Raw genomic sequence first — 11,755 nt, 5'->3', positions numbered from 1 at the left:
TAATGAATTGAGTGCAGAACATACGGAACATACAAAAGAATAATGAGAATGGATTATGAAAGTTTTAAGGAAGTTTTAAAATATGTCGAGTCATACATCATCTCTCAAAAAAAGTAATTCATGCCCAAGAAAGATTCGTTTTGACCATTCGCTTTTTAACAAAGAGAGAGAAAATTCGCCCCTGTGCTACCAATTTCAGATTTCCATTCGCTTTTTAACAAAGAGAGAGAAATTTCGCCCCTGTGCTACCAATTTCAGATTTCCAAAAGAACTATCTCAAACACAATTCTACAAGTTTCAAAGCGATAGCGCCTTATATTTGGAAGGATTTTATACGAACACCATCCTCTCGTATAGAAGGAATGGCTTGAAATTTCATAAAATATCTACTCTAAGTGGAATTTTCCCAATTGTATTGGCGCTGTGATGGACGGCCAACATATTGTTGTAACCTTCCGCCAGGAAAATATTCCGAATTTATCAACTACAAAAAAAACTTTTCTGTTATTTTGTTGGCTGTTGCAGGACCAGAATATGAATGCTGGTATGCAGATAACGTTAGCAACGGTCACATGAATGATTCAGGCGTTAAGATTAATTCTGATTTACGGGAAAAAATCAAGAGCAATGAACCCAAGACATCCCGCACTGGAAGCAAACGCTCTATCACAAGGCTAACAGTATGTCGAACCTTTTGTGTTTGTGGGAGTTGACACCTGGGTGTTGAAAAGGAATATGATGAAGCTATACCCGTAAAAGTATCTTACTCCAGAAAAAAAAGAGTCCACAACTATCGCCACAGTCAAGCGCGACGTATTTCAGAAAATTTGTTCGGAATTCGGGCGAACAGATGGGGAGCATTTTGTAATGTTTTAAACTTGCCTCTTAAGAAGGCTACCAATGTCACAACTTTTGCCTTAGTTTTGCACATTTTTTTGCTGAAATTTAAATCCAACCCTCCTGCATTTTTACAATTTCAACCAAGTTTGAAGTGAAATTTCTAGGCGCGCAAAGGTAGTGAGGGAAATATTTACTGACTATTTTATTAACAAAGACAGAGTGGAATGGCAGTGGGAAAAAGCCTAAAACATATCGTATGTATCGCTAATTGTGTATAGACCTGGTATAAAGTTTGTTGTTTGTCTAACCTGTAACGATGGAGATATGAGGTCTTCTTGTGTCCAACTGCTACAGTTGTGCAGATACATACAACGCTTAGGGACTTATGCGAAGTATGTCTAGGGTTACCTTCTTGTACTTGTTCTTTGGGTTTATCAAGGATATCGATACATTTTGAAATAAAAAGTTTGTTTCTCCTGAGAGACTTTCCTTTTGCGTTTCGTCAAAGGGCCTTTAGGAAGTGACCAAAGCCGTTTTCATCGTCATCCTAATTTTCTAGTGTTTCTTTAAATTTATCGACATTGTTAATCAATTATTTATTTATTTTTTTTCGCCAAAAGAAATTTACATACAACCATTTCAAAATTACAGATACAAGTTCTACATACACATAAGTACAAGCATAAATTTCTACATTGGGATATATATATATATATACATAACTGTATCACGTACGTAGAATAAAATGGCAGGAGTAAGTAGAAGACTATGCAGTCTTATCATCTCACACCTTACATAGCCGTCATTAAAAAGAGCGTCAAATAAAAATTGATAATTAAAAACTTAATAAGATATTAAATGTTATGTTAAATAAAAGAAAGCGTTTAATTATCACACGTAGTGTTGTTTCAGAAGAAGACTTGTTCGTTATTACTTCGTAACAGCTGATTTCTTAGTGCAATTTTAAATTGTTTTGTAGATGGAATGCTTTTTATCTCATCGTTTAGAAGCATGCTCCATAGTTTTGGGCCACGAAATTCACCAATGTTGCGTGAACATGTTGACGCAAAGCGCAAACGGTGCCAACATTGTTTTAAAATTCGAATCGACACAAAATGATAAAATTCTTGATCATGTGCAAAAAATTTTCGGGTTTCCAGCATGTTGTGCCAACTTGTTTTGACAAACGGGACCAACATGTTTGTTAGTTACGGAAGCCCATTAGTCCTGTTGCTCTTGCCTATTCATAATTTCAAAAAAGTGGATAGACATGAAACAAAATTTAGTTGCTTATTCAAAATATCAAAAAAGTTTGCGGCTAGCCTAAAATTCAAATCCACCAATTAAAAAACAAATTTCTCAAAGCAAACAAAGATTAAAATCAACCAATGAACACGAAGCCCTCCTGTTGCCCTCCTTTTGTACTATTTGTATAAAATATGAAATCTTGATAGAAATATTATTTTACTTTGAATAGTTTTTCCCTACTTGGAATATGTTTAAGTGTTCTACTAAGTGAAAGCGCCCCACTTTGTGTGGGACGACGGTCCTAGTCGGTTGTTGCTGAAATAAATCAAAATAAACATGTCATGTGCTTTATGGCAAAAAAAAAAAGGTAACCAGTTATGTCCAAAAAGTTAAAGCACAAAACAAATAGCATGGGTGTTCGTTTCCCACTTTCGTTTTGAAAACAATACTGGTGTAGCAAAAAGGTATTATATTATTTTTAAACATTATTTAAAAGAATATAATTTTTTTAGGTAGCTAGCTAGCTCTAGCTAGCTAGCTCTACTAGGTAGATAGATATATGTGCATATTTTACATGGCTAACCTCACTAATATTGAGGGATATACCCTGTCTATTATTTCCAAGAAGGGCCATGGCTTAGATGAAGAGTTCTAGAGTATTTAATGCTCGTTTTGAGCTACCCAGTCCCAATTATTAGGGCCAGCGCTCTAGATGTGCATATTTTACATGGCTAGCCTCACAAATATCGAGGGATATACCCTGTCTATTATTTCCAGGAGGGGCCATGGCTTAGATGGAGAGTCCTAGAGTATTTAATGCTCATTTTGAGCTACGCAGACCCAATTACTAGGGCCCACGCTCTACTAGACAACTCCCGGCAACATCCAACGGCCCACACACAGTGTGCCATCTCCCCAATTTCCCTCACATGGCTTGGGTTAACCCGGGGCTATGGTAACATTCACTTGCACATGTTGAATCGCCGTCAAGAGGAATCGAACCTCGGTCTCCCGCACAGAGTACGAAAGCTATAACCACTAATCTACGGCGCCTCTACTAGACAACTCCCGGCAACATCCAACAGCCCACACCTGGAGCCATCTTCCCAATTTCCCTCACATGGCTTGGGTTAATCCGGGCTATGGTAACATTCAGTCGCCCATGTTGAATCGCCGTCAAGAGCAATCAAACCCTGGTCTCCCGCACAAAGTACGAGAGCTATAACAGTCAGGGTAAACACCTAATTAGGCGGCATGACCTAATTAGGCGAGTCATTTAGTTAGGCGACGTGATGTAGTTTAATTAGGCTACCTGTAGTCTAACTAGGCGAACGAAAACTTTCCGTTGTAAATACGTCGAAATCATTGCGTTTCGCACTACAATTTTCATGTGAATCAAATCTGTCCACTTTGCAGATAATTTTGACCAATTATTGTCTTATTTGCATTGTGGGCTATGAGAAAATTAGGTGTGGATGAGTGGCTAGTTACGATGGTACAGTCTATGTACAGCAATGCTAGAAGTCGTGTCAGGATTAACGATTCACTTAGTGATGAATTTAGTGTAAATGTTGGTGTACATCAGGGTTCTGTACTTAGTCCTTTGTTGTTTGTTCTAGTCTTAGAAGCGCTGTCGATGGAGTTCAGAACAGGTTGTCCATGGGAGTTATTGTATGCAGATGATTTGGTTCTCATAGCAGAGTCGATGGAAGAATTAGTTGAAAAGTTTGAGAAGTGGAAGAAAGGACTAGAAGAGAAAGGGCTAAAGGTAAACACAGCAAAGTCTAAAGTCATGATTAGTAGCATTGCAGCCAAGTGTGACCTTGTAGTTGGAAAGTGGCCTTGTGGAGTTTGCAGGAAAGGGGTTGGTTGTAACTCAATTTTTTGTCTGACTTGCAAGCATTGGGTACATAAGAAGTGCAGTACAGTACTGTGAAAAGGTTTGTTAACATCGTGTTCGTGTAATGAGCGTGGTGCACACCAACCACGATAAAATCGTGGTCTTCGTGTATAACAAATATTCAAACATTCTATCGTGGCCACCACGCTAATATAATTATCTCCACGAAGGATCGTGTGTCCCACGATCTTTTTCGCGAGCTCCACGAATTATATAGATTTAATTTTTTTTCTTTTCAAAAGCGTCGGTAATTTGTTTTATTGAGTTTTACGAACGGACGCAATTAAATGTTTTGTACGAAATGTTATTTTGTAAAGAAAAGTTAAATTTGTCTGACCATAATTTAATTTCAGTTTTTAAAACTTCAATAACGCCTGTCTCAAACACATCTCATTGTTTTGCCGATATTTTTTTGCCAAAAGAACTCTGTTCAAGAAAACGTTGAACCGAAAATATATGCAAAATATTTAACAGTCATTAAATTAAAGTAGATTTTAAAAGCGTATTTGGTCATTGAGTTTTTCTTTCTTTTATGTCTTATCTATTTTGCCGATGTATCTTTCTCTAATTTTGTCGGCGTCTTTAAAAGTCAGCTGAGCAATTAGTTTCTCTTTGAAAAAAAAAGTTAAATATGGATGCTCTGTTTGGCGAAACCATTTATACAATTTACAAATCAAGACATGGTGCTTCCAAAATATTTCAGACAGCGAATAATAAATCTTAAACAAAAAAGAATGACCTATTATTCAATAACAGAAGCTACGTGAACTTTTTATGAACGTAAAATTAGACACATTATTTCTTAATAAAAATTTGTTTATAAGAACATGCTCAGCCTAAAATCCCGCGCAATATGAGTCTAAAATTCATGAAAGAAATATTATTTTCAAACATTTTTTTAATGATCAAAAGGTCATTTTTGTCTATTTTATTTGTACAGAAAATGCTTCGAAACTTCACATCATTAATAATTAATTATTCAATAACAGAAGCCACGTGGACTTTTTATGAACGTAAAACCTGATGCAGGTATTTTGTTGTTATAAAAAAATAGTTCATAAGAACGTGATCAGCAGTTCAATGCGACTTTATTTCTGAATCTATTATTTTACTTTTTACGAACAGATTTTTAATAGTATAATTTTAACAATCTATTTAAAAATTTTAATATTTTGGAAGAAAACAAATAAGGAAATTTAAGGCTGAGAAAGGGTTACGAAAAAACTCTTATAAAAAACTTTAAAAAAATCAACTCGCCCCCAGGGTTGAAGCCCTGGCGTGGAAAAAGAAAGTGTAAAAAAAATACTAACCTCGCTCTTTTAAAAAAAATGTATAATAACCAGAAATCGCCAGATAATATTAGACCTGTTTCACCAAGTAATAAAGCGTTAGCGACAGTAAGGTATATATGTTTAAAAACCGTAAGAACAAGTATCTTGACTTTCATATTTTTTGAAGCGCAACCATGGGAAAAGAAGTGGATATTCTGCGTAAAAACTTCCGTATTGTTATAAGAACGTATAGTCGTATAAATTTTTTTTCATTTGAGCTTAAAATTTAAATTCATGAAATAAAGTTGCTTGATTGTATATACCATGCTTGTGACGATGAGTAACACTAAAATGAAACAACCTTTATAACATTTATTTAGAACAGAGATGCGTTTTTAAAAAAAAAATAGAAATAAATTTGTGAAAGAATTATTTAAAATTTTACAGTTTTATTTAATACCCTATGGACGGCGCTTGATTCACGAAGGATTAAAATCTTTTATATAGCTAGCCTTATAACAACAAATTAAAACAAAAAAATGTTAATTTATTTTTTTGCTGTCGGTTTTTAATTTAATTGATAAACTAATACGGTCTTTGTTGTTTTACAATAGAAGTTATCTATCGTGGAAGCCACGATGTAATATTTAATTTTCGTTCGTGTAGTCCACGAAACATGATCGTGAGGTCCACGATTTTTAAAAAAATACGTATCGTGGGCTATTGTGGTTCGTGCGTAACATGAAATAAACACGAACCACGATGTTAACAAACCTTTTCACAGTACTGTAGTATTAGAGGAAGGTTAAGAGCTGACATTCAGTTTGTATGCAAGAGTTGCAAAGGTGAGATTATAGAGAATGAAGTATTTCCAGCTTTAATGATGTACAACAGTGGCTCGTTAGAGATAGTTGAGAACTTTTGTTACTTAGGTGATATGTTGGGCAGTGAAGGGGGTGTTGGAAGAAGTGTTACTTGCAGGATAGGTTCTGCTGGGAAAAAGTTCAGAGAGTTACTTCCTTTGTTGACTAGTAGAGTGCTGTCAATTGAGGTAAAAGGTAGGTTGTATGAGGCCTGTGTAAGAAGTGTTATGTTGTACGGTAGTGAGACATGGGCAGTGAAGCAGGAAGATCTTGACTGTTTATAAAGGAATGATATGAGAATGGTTAGGTGGATGTGTAACGCCAGTCTGAGAGACAGAAAGAGTTCAGATGAGCTAAGCATGCTAAGTCTCCGTAGAATTAAAGATGTTATCCAGATAAGAAGATTGAATTGGCAGGGGCGCTTGGAAAGAATGGAGGAGGATAATTGGGTAAGAAAGTGTAGGGACTTGATAGTTCCTGGGGCAAAGCCCAGAGGCAGACCGAGAAAGACTTGGCATGAGGTTATAAGGACAGACTTGATACAGAGGAATTTGAGTTTAGATCTAACACAGTCTAGATCAGATTGGAAGAGGGTCATTAATATACCCCGTCCAACCCATGCTAGCATGGAAAACGGACGCTAAGCCAAGAATGATGATGATGATTTGCATTGGTAACTTAAGGCCCAAACCTCGTGTGACCCCATTTGTTGTTTTAAATAATGGATTTCAGCCATTCACGCCGCAGGGAAAAAATAAATATGGTGGATGAAAATGTCACCTAAATAGGCGACACTTAACCTAATTAGGTTATATATTTCATTTTAACATAATTCTTAATTGCGCGAACATATCGAGGCACGAGTGACAATTTTGGAATCATGGTTGCATAGACTATCCCTACTGAACAAAGATTTTTTGCGATTTTGTCTTAGGTGTGTTTGAAAAGCCTTTAAATATTGTAATGTCTTAACTAGGTTACATATCGCCTAGGCTACAATGAGTCCCCTAAATAGGTTGTATACCCTAATTAGCCTACTGTGGCCTAATTAAGTGTTTACCCTGACTGTATAACCACTAATCAGCCTTGAGGTGTAGCTAGCCTAGTTATAGCCATATAACTAGCTAACGGAATCCACTTTTCAAAGGGTTGTTCAAATTGAATCAAACTTGGCACATTTATACAGTACTGTGAAAGGTTTGTTAACATCGTGGTTTGTGTTTATTTTATGTTACGCAGGACCCACGATAGCCTGCAATGCGTTTTTTTAACAATCATGGACTATACAATCATGTTTCATGGACTACACGAACAAAAAATAAACATTACACTGTGGTGTCCACATTAAATAACTTTTATTGTAAAACAACAAAAACAGTATTAGTTTATCAATTAAATTAAAACCGACGGCAAAAAAATAAATTAACTTGTTGTTTTAATTTGTTGTCATAAAGCTAGCTACATAATAGATTTTAATTGTTCGTGAATCAAAATTACGATGTAAAAAAACATTTCTATCGCCGCTTTTCTTTTATAAACTTTTAAAATGCAATCTAAAAAAACATTTCTATCGCCGCTTTTCGTTTATAAAATTTTAAAATGCGATCTTAAAAAACATTTCTAACGCCGCTTTTCGTTTTGAAACTTTTAAAATGCAATCTAAAAAGCATTTCTATCAGCGCAGACAAATTTAACTTTTCTAGACAAATGACATTTCGTAAAAATACAATCGCGTCCATAACGTAAAAGTATACACCAAGCAAAAACTACGAATATGCTTTTTTAACTTGATAAAACCTGAAACAAACAAATTAACTTTAATGAAAGAATTTTTTGAAAAGAAAAAAAATTAAATTATACTGGCTATAAAAATCGTGGAGCTTGCGAAAATAATCGTGGGACAAACGATCCTTCGTGGAGATAATAATATTAGCGTGGTGGCCACAATAGAATACTTGAATGTTTGTTATACATAAAGACCACGATTTTATCGTGGTTCGTGTGCACCACGCTTGTAACACGAACATGATGTTAACAAACCTTTTCACAGTACTGTAGTACGTCATAAAAGAAACAAAATGCCAGCAATAAATTTTTGCTTGGAATTTGTTAAAAATGCAGCTATCTGCTTAAAATTTAATTACTTTTGTTCCAGAGGGAACTTTTGCATTCTGTTTGAAGTTTATGAAATATCTTATTTTTTGGATTTTGACAATGTCAATAAAATGAATGAATGCTGAAGGTGAGCATATATTTTTCAAAAAAAATATTTGCCATATTTAGATCCTCATATCATAATCGGATGAAAAGTTATGCAAAAAAAAACTGATAGAGGGGACCATTTGGTCCAGTTGGAATAGGGTTAACCAATCTCTGGAATGTAATAAAAAGTTTCAAACACAAATTGTTGACAACTATAAATGTCCAATAAAGTTTCCTATAAATGTAAGAGTTTGGGTTTCTTTGATAGTCAATCAGATTTTGTTATATAAACAGTACTATTCTCGTTTTTTTGTGTGTTTTTGCTTATCTTGTCCTCACTAATTGTTAACTCGTTGCTTTCGTCTGTGTTGTATTTGAACTGTTGCTGTCATTTTCGTGTTTGACAACAACCTAGGGACCTCTAATCGTGGGCCTTAGGAGGCAGAGATTGTAAACAACTTTTTAGGGCTAATTTGGTTTTGGCATGTTATGTGTCCGTTTCCCATTTGGATCTCATAAGACTGAGGATCAATGTATTGAATGATCTGAACTCAATGTCCATTCTTTCATCTTTTCGTGTAAGCCGTTTTGTGTCATTTTATTGGTATTTTGTAGACATTTTTTGCTACACACTTAGCGAAGGCAAGTGGAAATTGTATCTGAAAAGGTTAGTCTTACTCTGTTACACTCTTTTTGAATTATTCTGCCCCTGTTTGTCGGATATTCCTTGCTTTCAGTCATAGTTTCATACTTTTTTTGTGCGTTTTTCTGTTTCGTGTTTGTTTTTTGACTGTTTTTTGCATACATTTTGCAAGCTTTAATTCAATTCCACATTTTGTTACCAAATTAGTTGCTTTTGGTTTGTTTTTTTGGTGTAGTTCTCTTTGCTTCCTCTTTTTTCACTTGTTCTTATTCTCTTTTCTACAACAGCTGAGTTAAATGCCCTTTAATTCTTCTCAACTCAAACTGAGTGTGACTAATGACGGGATCAAAGAGGTGTTAATTAACAACACTCCCCTAAATCCAAATCCAACTAAATTTAAAATGGCTTTGTAGTGTTTGCAACAAAAATGTTTTGTGTAATCAAAAAGCTATTTAGTGTGACCTTTATGATAAATGGTGTCACATTACATGTGATGGGACATCACCAACAACCTAAAATGATCTAACCACAAATGAGCTTGACAATCACTGCTGGTATTGCCTTTGGTGTGTAAAATTTTTATCTGACTGTCACTTCTTGATATCATTACAATCTCAGAAACATCTGAGCAAAATGATGGATTTCCAACATTTCCATTGCCAGTTGTGACATATTTCCTACACCAACAAACAAAGCTAAAGGTGGTACACTCTTTTTTGTTAATAGTCTTTAAAAACCTTTTACAAGACATGACCTTGGAGCTAAATCTGATCAGTTCCAGAGTACTTGGATTGAGATCTCTAACAAAACAAATAAAAACATTATTTGTGGTTGTGTCTACCGACATCCTAGACAAAATTTAGACGATTTTTTTTATATGGAGCATGTCCTTAAGGTGACGGTATACCTTTTGAGCATGGTTTTTTTAAACGATTTTTTCAGCGATAGTTAATCAAAATTTATTCATTCATACATCACTAATAGGCATTTTTAAACACATATCAAATGACATAAAAATAATTTAGAACTTTTTAACTTGTGAAAAGTACAGAGACATTTTTGAAACACACCCTGGCTTTAAAAAAGTGACCATTTACAAAACTACTTCGTTTCCAAATCTCATTCGATGTCAATGGTTCGATTATCAACAGGACGCGGTTTTCGCACACACGAAGACAGACGACGGCTATTATTAAATAGAGCTATTATCAGCTCGTTGGACAATCTACAAGAATTCGCCATCGTTATTTTTTCGTTGCAACGTGCAAAATTTAGTTGATAAAAGGTCACAACAACCATACTCACAACATCGACACTCACCACACCAATACTCACAAAACCGACAGTAAGAACACCAACAGTCACAACACGGATAATAACAATGTAAGAAACAACGCATCTCAAATATGTACATCTTGTGATTATGTTAAAAACCCTCAGTATTTTATTCTGGAATGTCAAAAAGTTGGCTTGCAAGAGTTAGCACAAATCAACAAAAATAAGTTCTTTACACATTTTAAATATTGTCTTTCCCTTAAAAGCTTATACAAAAATATGAAAAAGCCATAAATAAGAAAACAATAAATGTAAATCTACAAAAATCAGTCAGTTGCATACCATTCTCGCCCACAAAGTTTACACGAAATGTAAATGTCAACCAATTAGGAACACGAAAATTTTTCTTTTTTACTATGATGATCCATACTACCCTTTACCAACAATTTTGAACCTAAATGTCAAAAAATCAATAAGCAAAGAATAAACTTGAATTAAAAAAATAATTATTTTCATTATATACATTGTATACGGTTCGTAAACAAAAGTTTACACAAAATGTAGAAAAGATTAGTTTTGGAACACATCTAAATCAACAAAAATAATTTCATTTAGCATGTCGTATATTGCCATTACCCATCAATCTGCCACAAGAAGGTTATGAAACACATCAAAATTTAGATAAATCAGTCATTTCAGCGCATACAGTCATCGACCATTAGATTACAAAATCAGAAACAAAAACAATAATAAATAACTTAACACACACTTTAAAATTCTACTTTTAAATTCTATAAAATTCGTTTCACTTGTCATATTGCATGTGGTCCTCCTTGTAAAGTGCATAGGTATTGTGAAAAAAATTATAGATGAATTCCAGCATGACGTCATTTGTTTACGTTCCTTGGCTCTGGCTTTTCTGTGGCAGGAAAAAAGAGGCTAGGATTTGGTGAAGAAATGTTTTCACTGTGGATTTCTTCTAAAGGGTACATCGTTGGAGTTATAAACTATTATCGAGTGTAGGTTGATGCCTTCTGACCTAATTGAATTCATTAAAAGTCAAGAATACCTTTGTTTGAAGGAATGAACTGATAATTACTTTGCTTCACCTAGCACCCAATCTTTTTCCCTGCCACCCAAATGCCAAAGTCGATAGGCAATAACTTAATGAATGATTTTTCATGGCAGCTCGAATGCTTTGTAGATAGACATGCACTTATGAAAAAATTCTTACTTTCTAACTCATAGCAATAATATAAAGAAAAATTGGCAAGGTATTCTCTATTTAATCAACACAACAAACAACTCAAACCAACGCATTTCTCAACTTGTCATTGGTTTGATTATCAATGATCCAAAAATGAAAGCAAATCATGTGAACGACTTTTTCATGAATGTTGGTCCTAATTTAGATAAAAGTATTCCTAAAAGAACATCTCGCCTGACAAGTTCTTTAAAAATAGACAAGACAATGAATTTTTGTTATCCAACGTTACTTCACAGGAGGTGCTTG

At 34.6% G+C, this 11,755-nt stretch overlaps 1 protein-coding gene across 3 annotated transcripts in view; it reads left to right on the top strand.

Moving 5' to 3' along the window:
- Positions 1-2,383: 2,383 nt before the first annotated feature.
- The window catches only part of LOC130643754 (major facilitator superfamily domain-containing protein 12-like), a 29,356-nt gene continuing 19,984 nt past the window's right edge, over positions 2,384-11,755 (top strand). For all 3 annotated transcript variants that reach the window (XM_057449619.1, XM_057449618.1, XM_057449617.1), the window contains exon 1: positions 2,384-2,552. The gene's annotated coding sequence lies outside the window, so the exon portion shown is untranslated. The remainder of the gene's footprint in view (positions 2,553-11,755) is intronic.

This window comes from Hydractinia symbiolongicarpus, chromosome 1, assembly GCF_029227915.1.
Source record: "Hydractinia symbiolongicarpus strain clone_291-10 chromosome 1, HSymV2.1, whole genome shotgun sequence".
NCBI classification, from domain to species: Eukaryota; Metazoa; Cnidaria; class Hydrozoa; order Anthoathecata; family Hydractiniidae; genus Hydractinia; species Hydractinia symbiolongicarpus.
This window is presented reverse-complemented; position numbering and strand designations above follow the sequence as displayed.